The sequence below is a fragment of the Watersipora subatra genome, chromosome 8, assembly GCF_963576615.1.
Source record: "Watersipora subatra chromosome 8, tzWatSuba1.1, whole genome shotgun sequence".
Taxonomy (NCBI): domain Eukaryota; kingdom Metazoa; phylum Bryozoa; class Gymnolaemata; order Cheilostomatida; family Watersiporidae; genus Watersipora; species Watersipora subatra.
In genome coordinates, this window is record NC_088715.1 from 16,087,324 (window position 1) to 16,100,372 (window position 13,049).

Here is a 13,049-nt window from a genome sequence, read left to right on the forward strand (position 1 = left end):
AACTTTACATGGTGGCCCTTTACTTGTTATTTGTAATTCTTTATGTCATTCAACCATCTTGAGTAGAGTTAATTTACCAATGTAGATAAAAGTCAATTGCAAAATTGAGTGACAGTTTTTAGCGTTCTTTTCGATTTGACATGATTTTTCTCTAAAAGACTTCACATAGCACTGTTATCTTGCAACTTTTTGTGTCATTCAACCATTAAGACTATAGTAAATTTAATAATGTGAATGATAGTTAAAATTAGCAAAAGCTTCTTAGCATATTAAAAGCAATCTAAATTCGCGAAAGCGTCAATCAAGGCATCGGGTCAGGTCATGTGACCTACCAATGCTACATTTCAGGTCAGTAGTATGGTGTAATAGATCTATTGAGTACCATTGACTTAGACTCAAAAATGATGTCAACCTTGATCGCTATCTATATGTATGTTTAGTTTGTTGCACTTTAGCGTAAAAAGACATGATTCAACAACTTTTTAGATTTCTACAATTTATTGTTTTGTTTATATATTATAATTTAAATTATTTGTTACACTCATCGCTTTTAGTAGTATTCTGCCCTTCACTAACCTTTCTCAGCTTGAATATATATTACATTTGCAAACATAAACAAAAATAAAAAACGAAACAACATTTTCATTTTGTGAGTTCAAATCCTGCATGATGTAATCTCTTTTTCAACTTCTATTCGTGGCTTTGGAAAGGTGGACTAAGCTATAGTAAAGATTTATCATTTCAACACTGAAGTTTGGAGCACTTTATAATTTCAACATAATTTCAGCACTTTATACTTCGGTCTTAAAATCAGGAAGTTTAACTATAATAAGTGCCATGTCCATCCGTCTGAAGCCACGACTGTAATTTGGAAAAAAGGATGACCTCACACAGGATTTGAAACCACAACATTCAGATTTTCAGACCAACACTCTAACACCTGCATCAATGAAACACCTTCCATCCAGTTGTAATAATTATGTAGATAGTTATTCTTTGTGCACCTGACAATTCCTTACAGCATGCTACACTGTCAGGGTACCTGAATTTAAATACTATAATTCTAGAATAACGTTCTAGAATTCTAGAACGTTCTAGAAGAAACAAGAAATAATTCTAGAATTTTTTCTTGTTTATGATGAATAATAAAATTTTCCAGTATAGCACTGACCCCAGCAGTTTCAAAACTGTGGAATCATAAATAACTCTGCCGAACTTGCTAGTTTTCTGTCCTTGTACACATGGCCACATTTTGGAAAGCATCGACAAAGTCTCTAACAGATATTGTCTTACATACAAGCAGTATGTAGCCTAAGTTACATGTATATATTATCAAGTGAGATCAAATCAAACAGCCGCGGCATGGTAACTCAATTATTCGGATCAGCTGATCTGTCACGACAAACTGAGCATGACCTGAAGCTAACTCAATTGTTCAGGAGATTTAATGTTTTCACCTTATTTATTTTTAAAAACTTTGACGCATCAATATGCAATTTGATTATGAAGTTTGTTTTCAAATTAATTCATAGTAAGAGTGTCTGGTACACTCAAGTGGTTAAAGTGGAACCTTAATTTTCAACTTTCTAAGTTTTAAGTAATAAAGTTGTTGCTACTTAACAAAAAGAACATAAGATTACTTTTTAAGCATAAACTCTTGTTAATCTTTTAATTTTAATATTGAAAATGATACACAAATTATTTCATAGCTCCAAACATAAATTTTTCAAGTGCTAATTTTTAAAGCCAAGCAAATGCGATTTAAATTAACTAAGTTTAACTAACTGACCAGAAGTAATTGAAACAATTAAGTTTTACTTTTAATCAAAACCTGTTCTTTTGAAAACTTAGCTTAGCTATTCTTTGGAATTTAAAGTAAATGCAAACAAAGTTTTTTGTTTTATCAATTGAGCTAAAAATTATTTAAAGATTTATTTTAAACTTTAAGTTCAGTTTTTTTAGTGTTGCATTTTAGGAGCCTTTTACTATTAAAAAAAGGTTACAAACGCTGCTTTAGATAAATGTGAATTTTAGACACAATTTAACTGAGCCTTGCCAAGGATGATAGCACCTGGTTCTGGCTAGAGTGACAAGAAGAGCACATCATCTTGTCACAGACATTCAGCGTTTTTCTGCTTACATACCAATGATTACACATTAATAAGTCTTTTAAAATAGGTGTCTAGCAGAAACATGTTTACAAAGATGTAGCACTGAATACGTGCATTTGTTATTATTATTCAGTACATAAGGAATGAAACGAAAATTTTTATCAGCTTGGTGGTTCCTAGTTGGTCGTGCTGCGTACCAGAGCTAATTAATTTTTATGCTAATGCATGAAATGATGCGTAATGCATTTCTCTGACCAGCATAAGATGGGTGTGAGAGTAGATATGACCATACTTTTTGAGTCTTAGAGCTGCAGTGATTTAGTAATCATGAGCTAAATAAATGCAACCAAGAAAGGTGCTCAACTTTTGTAGGAGGCAAGTTGCTTGTAGCGTTGTATAAGGATTCTCTTAATATCTAACTGAATCAAGCTTAGAAGTAACCACCCCGTTATTAATCCTTTCTAGGCTACATGCTAGTCAGTAATAGTTTTCAGATAATAACTAAAGGCACTCGGTCAAAAATATTACAGCAAAAATATTGCTTTCCAAGTTTTGTGAGCATGGTAATAAGTGAGGGCTTTTTTGCCGATAGCATTTTTTTTTCGGATAGTTGATACTATTTTAAGTAGGGTTTGTATTTAGTAGTATTATACAGATAGTTACAGCTTCACGTTTTGGGTGGTGTATGAAACTTGTCCGAGCTTTACATGTATCTCGTAGTTTATTTGAGTAACAAGTAATCTAACAATTAAGTAGTAAGACACTAAATTAGTCAGGATGATGAAATCGAGATTGACCAATTAGCATTAGGGAATTAATATTGTCCCCAGACATGACAAGCCAATGACACAGGCAAGGTTATGACGAAATTTCATAATCTAAGACCATAGATACAGATGATTACAGGTTCACGCATTGGGTGGAATATGATAATGTTGAAACTAAAACTTACTATTAGTTCAATATATAATAAGAAGGTTCTAGATGCCTATAGTTAAGTACAAGTACATAAAGATAAAATTTTGAGACTTACATTAAGACATAGAAGTGAATGAAAACATTTTTTTAAGTAATTTTTGATTATTTGTTAAGCATATGCATATATTCATCTTGAGAATAATTAAGTGAAGCTAATCCAATATGGGATTATTGTTTTGCGCAGTTCATTGTATGCTAGCTACTGCTCAATGATTGTAATAGAACTTTTGGAATGTAATACAGTTGATGTACAGTTTATTATGGGTGCGTCATTCTGCATTGTCTCAAATTAATCAATTTTATTTATAGTCACAAAATTAGGTGTTTAGCAAGCTTTTAGGTAATTAGGTAATAGCAAGCTTTTCATAGATAAGGAGGCTCTGATTAATTAATTTTAATAAACTCAATTAATGAAATTTGTTAGAATGAAAAGCTATATTGTGAAGCTTGATTTTTTAACATACTGTTCTTTTAAATATTTAAGCTGCAGGACTGAACATATTAATAGGGTTTGCAGTCACCAAATAATAAACAAATGGTTCATCTTGACGGATTATCATGATACTGTCGTTATAGTTTTTACTATACATCTCAAAGTTGCTAAGTAGTAATGCTATTATAGTATGTTATACTTCAAGAAAATATATATACATGTATATCAATCGGGGAATGACGCAATCTTCACACAATTAATTTTGTTGATTGAATTTTAACGAGACGTAACTAGGTTAAAGTAATAATAGGGTTATTCCATGGTAGACCTTTTACCAAGCTGTGGCAGAAATTGACTAAGTCTGCCATTTACACAAGTGTATGGATTTCTGTATCTAATCAGCTTTTACTAAAAATTTAATCTGTACACTTCTATGCTACAGTAGCAATTTTAGGAGAGACTACAGTTTAGTGAGCAATAAGTATTATGAATGGTGCGCAACCAACTAAATAGAAATATAGAGAGTTCTTTTTTGTTGTTTTAGAAATAAAACAATTACCAAAAAATTAGTTACAGGTTTGACAGTCACTTACCAATACTAAAGTTGTTTTGTGGGCTTTTGTATAGTTTTTTATTGGTTTCCTATAAATGAGCTTGATATTTAATCCCGTTAGAATAAACAGTAATAATGCTCAAATAAATTGTTCAACATAAATATCATATCTTTAAATATATATGGGAGTCCAAGTCAGCATTTAACTCAAGTAAGAAGGGATCTAATATACTCTCCTGGGCAATATAGGTCGTACGGGTAGTGTAGGACTGTAAGGGTACCTTTTTACAAGAGCCTAAGACTAATTGAAGCTACGGGTGCACATCTTTGTGTGCGAGGCACGCTTAGAGAGCTCAATCTCTTTTGACTACTCCAGCTAGCGATTTTTTTTTCAAACAATAATACATTCAATATGTCTGTTTCAATTTATAGCTGGGGAATAGGTAGGAATAAGTTTCAACAATTTTTAATCAGTTTCATTAATATGTAATGACACATGTACTTCTCCATCTTTACAAAGAATCTTTACCACCGATTCAAATTAGCTATCACGGATCTGTAAACGCTTTGCTAAAATAAAATTGCGTTAGATTTGTTATAAAATCGGTATCTGTCACCAGAAATGTTGTGTTGATTATTGATAGTATTGGATTATCTTACCAATCAATCTTACAACTGTTAGGGAGTAGCTCAAGTATATTATCAAATGCAGATGCACTGCTTAAGTGTTAGTACTAACTCTCAGATAAGACCTAATCCTGACTAATGACTGGTTAACCAACCTGTTTTGGTGATTAGTGGAATCAAGATATTATAACTGACTTTCATAAATGTGAGAATTGAAGACTATACTCTGAGAACGGGAATCCCTAAAAAATACAATGTACATGTAAAACGGGTTTTTCTCAAAACCTTATGTTTATCTTAAGAACAAGAAGTGGATATAATAAGTTATGGTCTGATTGAGAAGTTAGACTAAGTTATAAAAGTGTAAAGAAATATCTGAGACTTAAAATATAGTCACCCTCCTGTTCTCTTGAGAAGCGACTTTTCCACTTAATCTGCTGACACGTCTGCCTGCCATGATGAAACTGTACTAAAAGAATGCAGTGTATTAGTGAGTATGCGTTGTTTACATTCGTTAAAAGGTAGCCTTGGTGTCCAGTAGTCAAACTATACGTTTTAGGTTTTCAATTCTGACTCTTGTAATTTGGGGGGTTCCTGGCTATGTCCTGTTTTTAATTAATAAATAATTAATCTTCAATTTTAATCTCTGGTCTGGTTTAGATTGGTACCAGGTGCAGAAAAGACAGAAAAGAGACACATTATTTTCGGTCTCTTCTTTCTGAGAAGAGACAGAAAGAATGTGATACAGCAGAAGAGGTGAGACTAGATATTTACAGTATTACTTTACAAATTCATGAAGACTACTCCATGATGATGGTACGTTAGTGGGAGAAAAAGAAAACATTTTCATTTTTATCTTCACATTTTGTGAGCAGCAAAACTAACTTTTTGCAGTTTACATGACGTTTTAAAGCCTACAATTTGGACATAAATGTGTAGATAAATTACATGTATGATCCTTCCTTGGTTTTTTGCTTATGACCACACAAACTACGCTAGATATGGCATTCTGTACTATGCAAAGATGACTAATCTGAAGGTATCACATATCAAGGTGTATGAGGCTCTTATGAAGAAGGGGTATTTTACTTATCAATTATGACATCAGCTAACAGTTAAAAGAGACTCAAAGTCTTACAGTGGAATCATAAGGTTTACCAGGAAGTAATTGGCCTCTCAACAATAGACTCTATCTCACCCGGAATGAACAGCTATACATACAGACACGAAGAAGATGCTAGTGCTTGGTGGATGCAGCAAGTTATGAGATGCGTGAAAAGGCATGGAAAGCTGATGAGGAAATGAGGGAAGTCATGAAAGACTCATAAAAGCAAGAGTAAATCCTATTGAGTTTCAAACCACCAAGCTAGTACATATTACCAGTGGTGCAAAAGCCTCCATTGAAGCGAAGCAGGATCTTGAAATGGCAAATGTGATAGGACAGAAACAGCTTCAGAATTTGTCCAGAAGATGTTAAGCACCCAAGAAGTTGATTTCAATGCATCCATCAAGTCAAACCAGCTCAAAACCTTCACTACATTATCATCAGCTTAGAATAAATCAAAAGAAAAAGTCATAGAGTGTTTGCACAGACTATTTGAGAACTTGTTAGTGATCAGCCAACAGCGTAACATGGGTTTGAGAAGTGTTATCATTCTCTCTTGGCAACATCAGCTGGTGCCTGACTAACTCTGATGACTCTATATTGAAGACTGCTAGTTGGCTCTGATGGTTGCTGTTGAGAAAGATGTTGATGCCAACCATCAATCTATGTTAACCAGGATCAGCTACCGGTCTTTGACGCTGTTGTCGTAGATGCTATAGCTGAAATTCAGACCCTGAAAGCTCCTCCAACTTTCGACATGGTTGCAAGTCAGTTTTTGCAATGAATAGTTAGTATTGCAAGCGTGTATCATACATGTCGTTTAGATTTTGTTTGTGACACATACCCTGATATCAGCATTTAAGGAGGCGACAGAAGTTGTAGAAGTGTGAAAAGAAGGCAGAAGGTCCTTGTGTTTAGTCCGAACTAATCAGTGCCAAAATGGTCTGAAATTTTAGCAAATGGCTCAAAAAAGATTACCCTAATAAAATTTTTGAAAGATACATAGAGCAAGTCAACTGTGAAGCAGAAACTAGATGTTGTAACAGCTTTTTCTTAAGAATGCCTCATGATCAGCTATGACCTTGACGGATCAATCGCTGTAAGCCAAATAGATAGTTTGACATCAGACCACGAGGAGGCAGATACGCAAAGATAACTGAAGACAAACTCAGCTCAAAAGTTCTAGTCAAGTGCCAGGACACAGATGTTTTCCTAAGCCGTCTATCTCTAGTGGATGAGCTGCCATCACAGAAACTCATTTACTGCTGTGGTAAGGAGCAGTTGAGATATGTAAACATAGGCTGTCTGTCTACCGTCCTCACACCCGAACGATGCAAAGCACTGCTCGGGCTACATGCTCTGAGTGGATGCGACGGTGTAAGCGCATTTTATGCCAAAGGGAAGATAACTTTCTTCAAGCTGCTAAAGAACAATCCTGAATTATGTAACACATTGAAATCATAGGGAATGGATTTTGAAGTTGATAGTGCAATAAGAGAATCTATTGAGACATTCATATGCAGATTATATGGTGAAGAGACAAATTCCCTCAATGAAGCACGGTATAAGTTCTTCTGCTCACAGTCTCACGCATCACAATCAAACCTACCACCCACAGTTAAATCTCTATATATCTAAGGCTGCCTATCAGGCCGCGATATGGAAAAGAGCCAAGCAAATCATCATCAATGCCAGCACTTATACATCAATACATCAATCATCAATACAACAATCAGCACCTTTTTGATGTGCTCATAGACATGTTTTGCCAATGCAAAACTGGGTCCCAGTCTCGTCGCTGTCAGTGCAACAATACAGATCTCAAGTGTACGAACATGTGCAGATGCAGCTGCTGTAACAATAGAAATAAAAGGGATGTAGATAAAATTAGTGATGCAGAAGACTCAGATGACTGTGAACTTAAAGGTTAGTATTGGAGTGGTATTGTAACGAGGGGTGTGCTTCATGTTTGATTAGAAGTCATATACATGTATGTCATACCGTATAAAAGACTGACTAATCGTGATTTCACTTATATAATAAAGTGCACGGCTCAACATAATAAGAATTAATGATGAATATATGTATACTAAAATATTATATATACATGGCCTGAGTCTTTAACTATACTTTTCATTCCGTTATACAGATCTGTGATGATATAGGAGTTGAGAATTAACAAGGCCAAATTGTAAAGCTGCCACAATATCAACCAAACTGGGAATACATAATACTGTATAGTAAAATTATAATATTATTCTAATATTTGAATAATAAACATTTTAGTGTTATCAGAATTGTTTCCAACTGGGTTATTGCTAATTATTTAGTATTTATATGCCATTTTCATTATCACATTGTTGGTAGAAGCACATAAAACATTACAGACATTTATTTAATTATTAAAATAATATAATAATTATATTGCTCAAAAATGGAAAATCTGAGAGGTGTAGAAACCAGATATTTGAAATCAGCTCAAAATTCTTTTCTAGATGTCACTCTTATCATATAGGTCACCGTCAATAAATAACTTTTTCTGACAACATTTTGATACCCTCCCACTGTACTATTTGCCTTCAGGGTATACGCCAAGTGATTTGATTTTCAGTCGAGCTACTAGATTAAATTTCGGTTTCCCATATGAAACTGATGTAGACCATGAACTGTTTAAAGAAAATGAAGTTGAACGTAAAAAGAAAATTAAGAAACGATAGGATAAAAAGTATAAAGTTTCAAAGTTAGATGAGTTGAAACTGTTAGATTATTACAATTAGATAAAGAACACAACTTGTCTGAATGCTCAACATTTAATAAGTGTCTTTCATAAGTCACACAAAATAGAACATGAGTCATTAGAATCTTCCAGAACAGTGGGTTTGGTTAACAAGAATATAAGCATGGGGGTAGACAACTCTTAATAATACAACATCCCCCTTCAAGCTCTAAACAAGAGTATAATGATTGTACGTACAACAACAGTAAAATATAATAAACGGAATGAGAAATATGTAAGAACTGTTTGTTTGCCCTGGAATACAAACAAATTGAATACCATCAATGATTGTCTTTGCTATTCATGACCAGTTGCCTTAAACTTTATTGGGAACTTTTGATTCTCTGAGATCTGCGTAGAGGTGCATTTGGCTCCATACTGACAACATCTGATCTGTTTTTGAGCAATTTACAAGCTTCTGTTTCAACTATAACTTTCCTTGTAATATTGTCAGATGCAGCGATCACCTTTCCATTTTTTTGTTTATCTCTGACCCACACATCGTCTGCAGAGTGAACAGGTGGTAGAGGTATTAATTTACAGTTACTATCATGGACTGCTTCATCCTTGACTTATATCGTTCATTTGATGCTATGATCTTGGGCATATTGGGGATATGGGCATGATCTGGTTGTTTGGGCAGCAAATCATCCGGATGAGTTACCACAGTGGTTCTAAGTTTCCTTCCCATCAACAGCTCTGCAGGGGAGTACACAGGCCAAACTGTGGTAAAGAACGGTAAGCCAGCAGTGCTAGATTTGGGTTCTCTTCTTTAACCAGCATTTTCTTGATGGTTTGCACTACTCTCTCTGCAGCTCCATTTTCTCTATAATATTCTGGACTGCTTGTAATGTGACGGAATCCATAATGGATGGTGAAGTCTGCAAACTCTTTACTAGAATACTGTAAACCATTATCAGACATTACTGTCTCTGGAATTCCATGACGAGAGAACATAGACTTCAGATGCATGATAACCTTTTTTGATGAGAAGTCTCGTTCACCTAAGAGAGCTAATTCAGGATAGCGGGAATAATAATCAATGACTAACAGGTAAGTCTGACTCTTGAAGTGTAGAAGATTAGTGCCAAACAATTTCCAAAGTCTATCTGGAGTAGAGGTTGGCCTGAGAGGTTCCCATTGTTTGTTGGAATTTACTCTACAGTCATTACAGTCTCTTACCATCTGTTCAATGTCTTTGGGCATTCCTGGCCACCACAGGCTGTTCTTAGCTCTTGATTGACATTTGGTGACTCCAAGATGTTCCTTATAAAGATCCTTCACCACTTGTTTTCTTTGGCTTACAGGGATGACTAATTGGGTACCAAGCATCAGAAACCTTTTGCTCATTGACAAGAGAGATTTTCTGTCAAAGTAGGGTTTTTGAAGTGTGTCTTCTAAAGACAAGTAGACAGGCCACTCTCCTTCAACAAATCTGATCACCTGGGAAATAGTTGTGTCGTCTCTCTGATCAACTTTCAATTGCTCTAATCTGGAATCTGAGTCATTAAGAGATACAACTAAATCAACATAATGCTCCATTTCAGCCACTCGTGCTACATCAGAACTATTTGGTTCTGCAGAGGTATATTAAGAGAGTGCATCTGCTGTAATATTCATAGCTCCCTTGATATGTTTCATCGTGTACTGAAATCTCTGTAGACGAAGCTTGAATACCTAGAGTCTAGGTGGCAATCTATCAAGGAATATATCTCCAAATAGTGATACCAAACGTTGGTGATCAGTCTCTATTGTAACATTTTCCATACCTAGGACATAGTGAGCAAACTTTGCCATAGCCCAGCAGACACCTAAACCCTCTTTCTTTATAGTTGCACATCTCTGTTCTGTCTCTGTCAGAGAACGACTTGCAGCAGCAACCAGCCTCCGACTTCCATCATCTTGAACTTGTGTGAGTGTAGCACCAAGACCCACTTTGCTTGCATCTGAGGTTATTACAGTTTCTTTCTTTGCATCATATATAGCGAGAACAGGTGCATTAGCAAAAACATTTTTCAGCTTCTGGAATGCTGACTCCTGAGGCTCCAACCACTGCCATGGCCCCTTGAGTAGTGCTCTCAACGGCTCTGTAATGCTGGCAAGCTCAGATGAAAATTTAGCATATCGGTTTACCACGCCCAGAAACTTCTAATACCATGAACATCAACAGGCCGAGGGAAATCCAATATTTTTCGTGGCCTTGGTCCTGCATGAATGCCCTGCTCATCAATCAATGTCCAAGAAACTCAACAGATGGCGCACTAAATTTGCATTTTGCCTCGTTTAAGGTCATACCCGCGTCAGCAATCTTGTCCAGAACCACCTGTAGTCATTCATCATGTTGCTGTTGATCTTTCCCAAATACAAGCAAATCATCCATGTGTATAACAACACCTTTACAGTTTTCAAGGATTCTGTTTATCTCAGCAGAGAAGGTTTCTGGGTTACTGGATAGGCCTTGTAGAAGTCGAAGATATCTAAACCGTTCTTTATGAGTGAAGAAAGAGGTCAGATAACTGGAGTCTAAGCTAAATGGAATCTGCCAAAAACCACTATTGGCATCTATTGTAGAAAACGCTGTTTCTCCATCTAACATAGCTAAACTAGCATCCACTGATGCCAGGGGATGAATTTCTCATTGAATAAACCTGTTAAGCTCTGTGAAGTCAGATACAATTCTTACTTCCTCCTTATTAGCTTTCGGAACCACCACCATTGGAGCACACCATGATGTAGGTTCATTAGGTCCAACCTTTTTGATGACTCCATCTGCTACCATCTTATCAAGCGCTCTATCTGCTTTGTCTCTCTGTGGAAATGATATCGGTCTGGGAACATGTATAGCATAAGGAACTGCTTTCTCTTTCAACTTGATAGCATATTCCCTGCCAACATTTCCAAGTCCTAAAAACAACTGAAGACCTCAACGGAAAAACAATCAATGTCACAATCGTTCAAACTGGGGATATAGCCATTTTAAAGTTTAAAAACTTGGCCATTGATCAGTTTTGCAAAAAGCTAGTTTATTTTAAGTAGAAATATCTCTAAACCTGAATCATTTTTGCTGAAAATTTGTCACAGAGACTAAACTTTGTGGCCAGAACTATCTAATAGAAGATAAACCTAGGATTTTGAGGAAATGTGACATTGATCGTTCTTCCGTTGAGGTCTTTAACTTAGCATCGATATTGACACTCTCAATGTGGCATTGATCTACATCAAACTTGATTAGCTTCAACTCATCACAAGCTCTTCTACTAAGTAATGGCATTTTCTGGTTTGGAACTAGGTAGATATATTCCTCAGTAAACTCACTCTTGGCAGTAATCTTACACTGTACTCTCCCAATACAGTTTAATGGTGTGTGTCCAGGTCCATATAACTTTTTTGTCAGAATGCAAAACATCACCAGTTTACTGATTTGGTGCACATACACTCAAAGCAGCTCCTGTATCCAGTTTAAATCTGACTCACTGGCTTTTCACAGCATTTGTGTGTACTCGTAAATCTGCATACCAGGAGTCAGTCATAGATGAGTTAATATCATTTATGGTGTTTATTTCACCCAGATAAACTTCTTCTGTAACATCATGATATTCTGTTTCATTTATGTGAGTATCTTGTCTACACATAACTGCCCAGTGATTAAATTTTTGGTAGCGTTTACACTGGGTACCATATGCAGGACATCTCTGACCCTTATTATGATTCTTCCCACAATTCTTACATTTCTGCTTGAAAAATCCATGTTTTGCTGACTTGACAGGTTTCTCTCTTCTAAACTGAGATACTGCATTGAGATCTTCAGATTTTTCTTCAGCTTTTTGATGCTTCAGTCTTCTTGACTTTTCAGCAATTCTCAATGACTTGATCACATAGTCGAGAGACAACTTTTCATTTGATTCTCTCATAAGCTTGTCTCTGTCTTTTGTATTATCCACGCCAAAAAGCAGTTTGTCTCAAATCAAGGAATCTCTTTGATCACCAAATTGACAACCCTAAGCCAACTGTATCGGTTTTATCAAAAATACATTCACAGGGTCACTACCTTGACTGCTATTACGAAACTTAAATCTGCTCACTACAACACCTGACCTAGGATTGCAATATTCATGAAATCTTTTGATAACATCATCCAACTTCCTCCCAGCAGCTCTCTCTTCTAGCTTCTCAGTATTGCCATCATCATCAGGTTGTGATTTGAACTCCATCTGCAAATAGACTTCTCTTACATCCTCACCCCCAGCATGCCTGAATAAGGCCAGCTTTCTCTTTTCAGCTGCCTTAGTAGTTCCAGTCCGGTCAATTGGCAAGAGGTAGTCACTGAAAGCCCTCTGCCAACGACGCCATTCACCAGACAAATCTTCACACCTTAAATCCAGCTACTGAGGAGGCAAAATTCTCTCCATAATGATTAATATGTCACTGTTATACTGAAAGTTTCAAATATATTCTTGCTATCCACA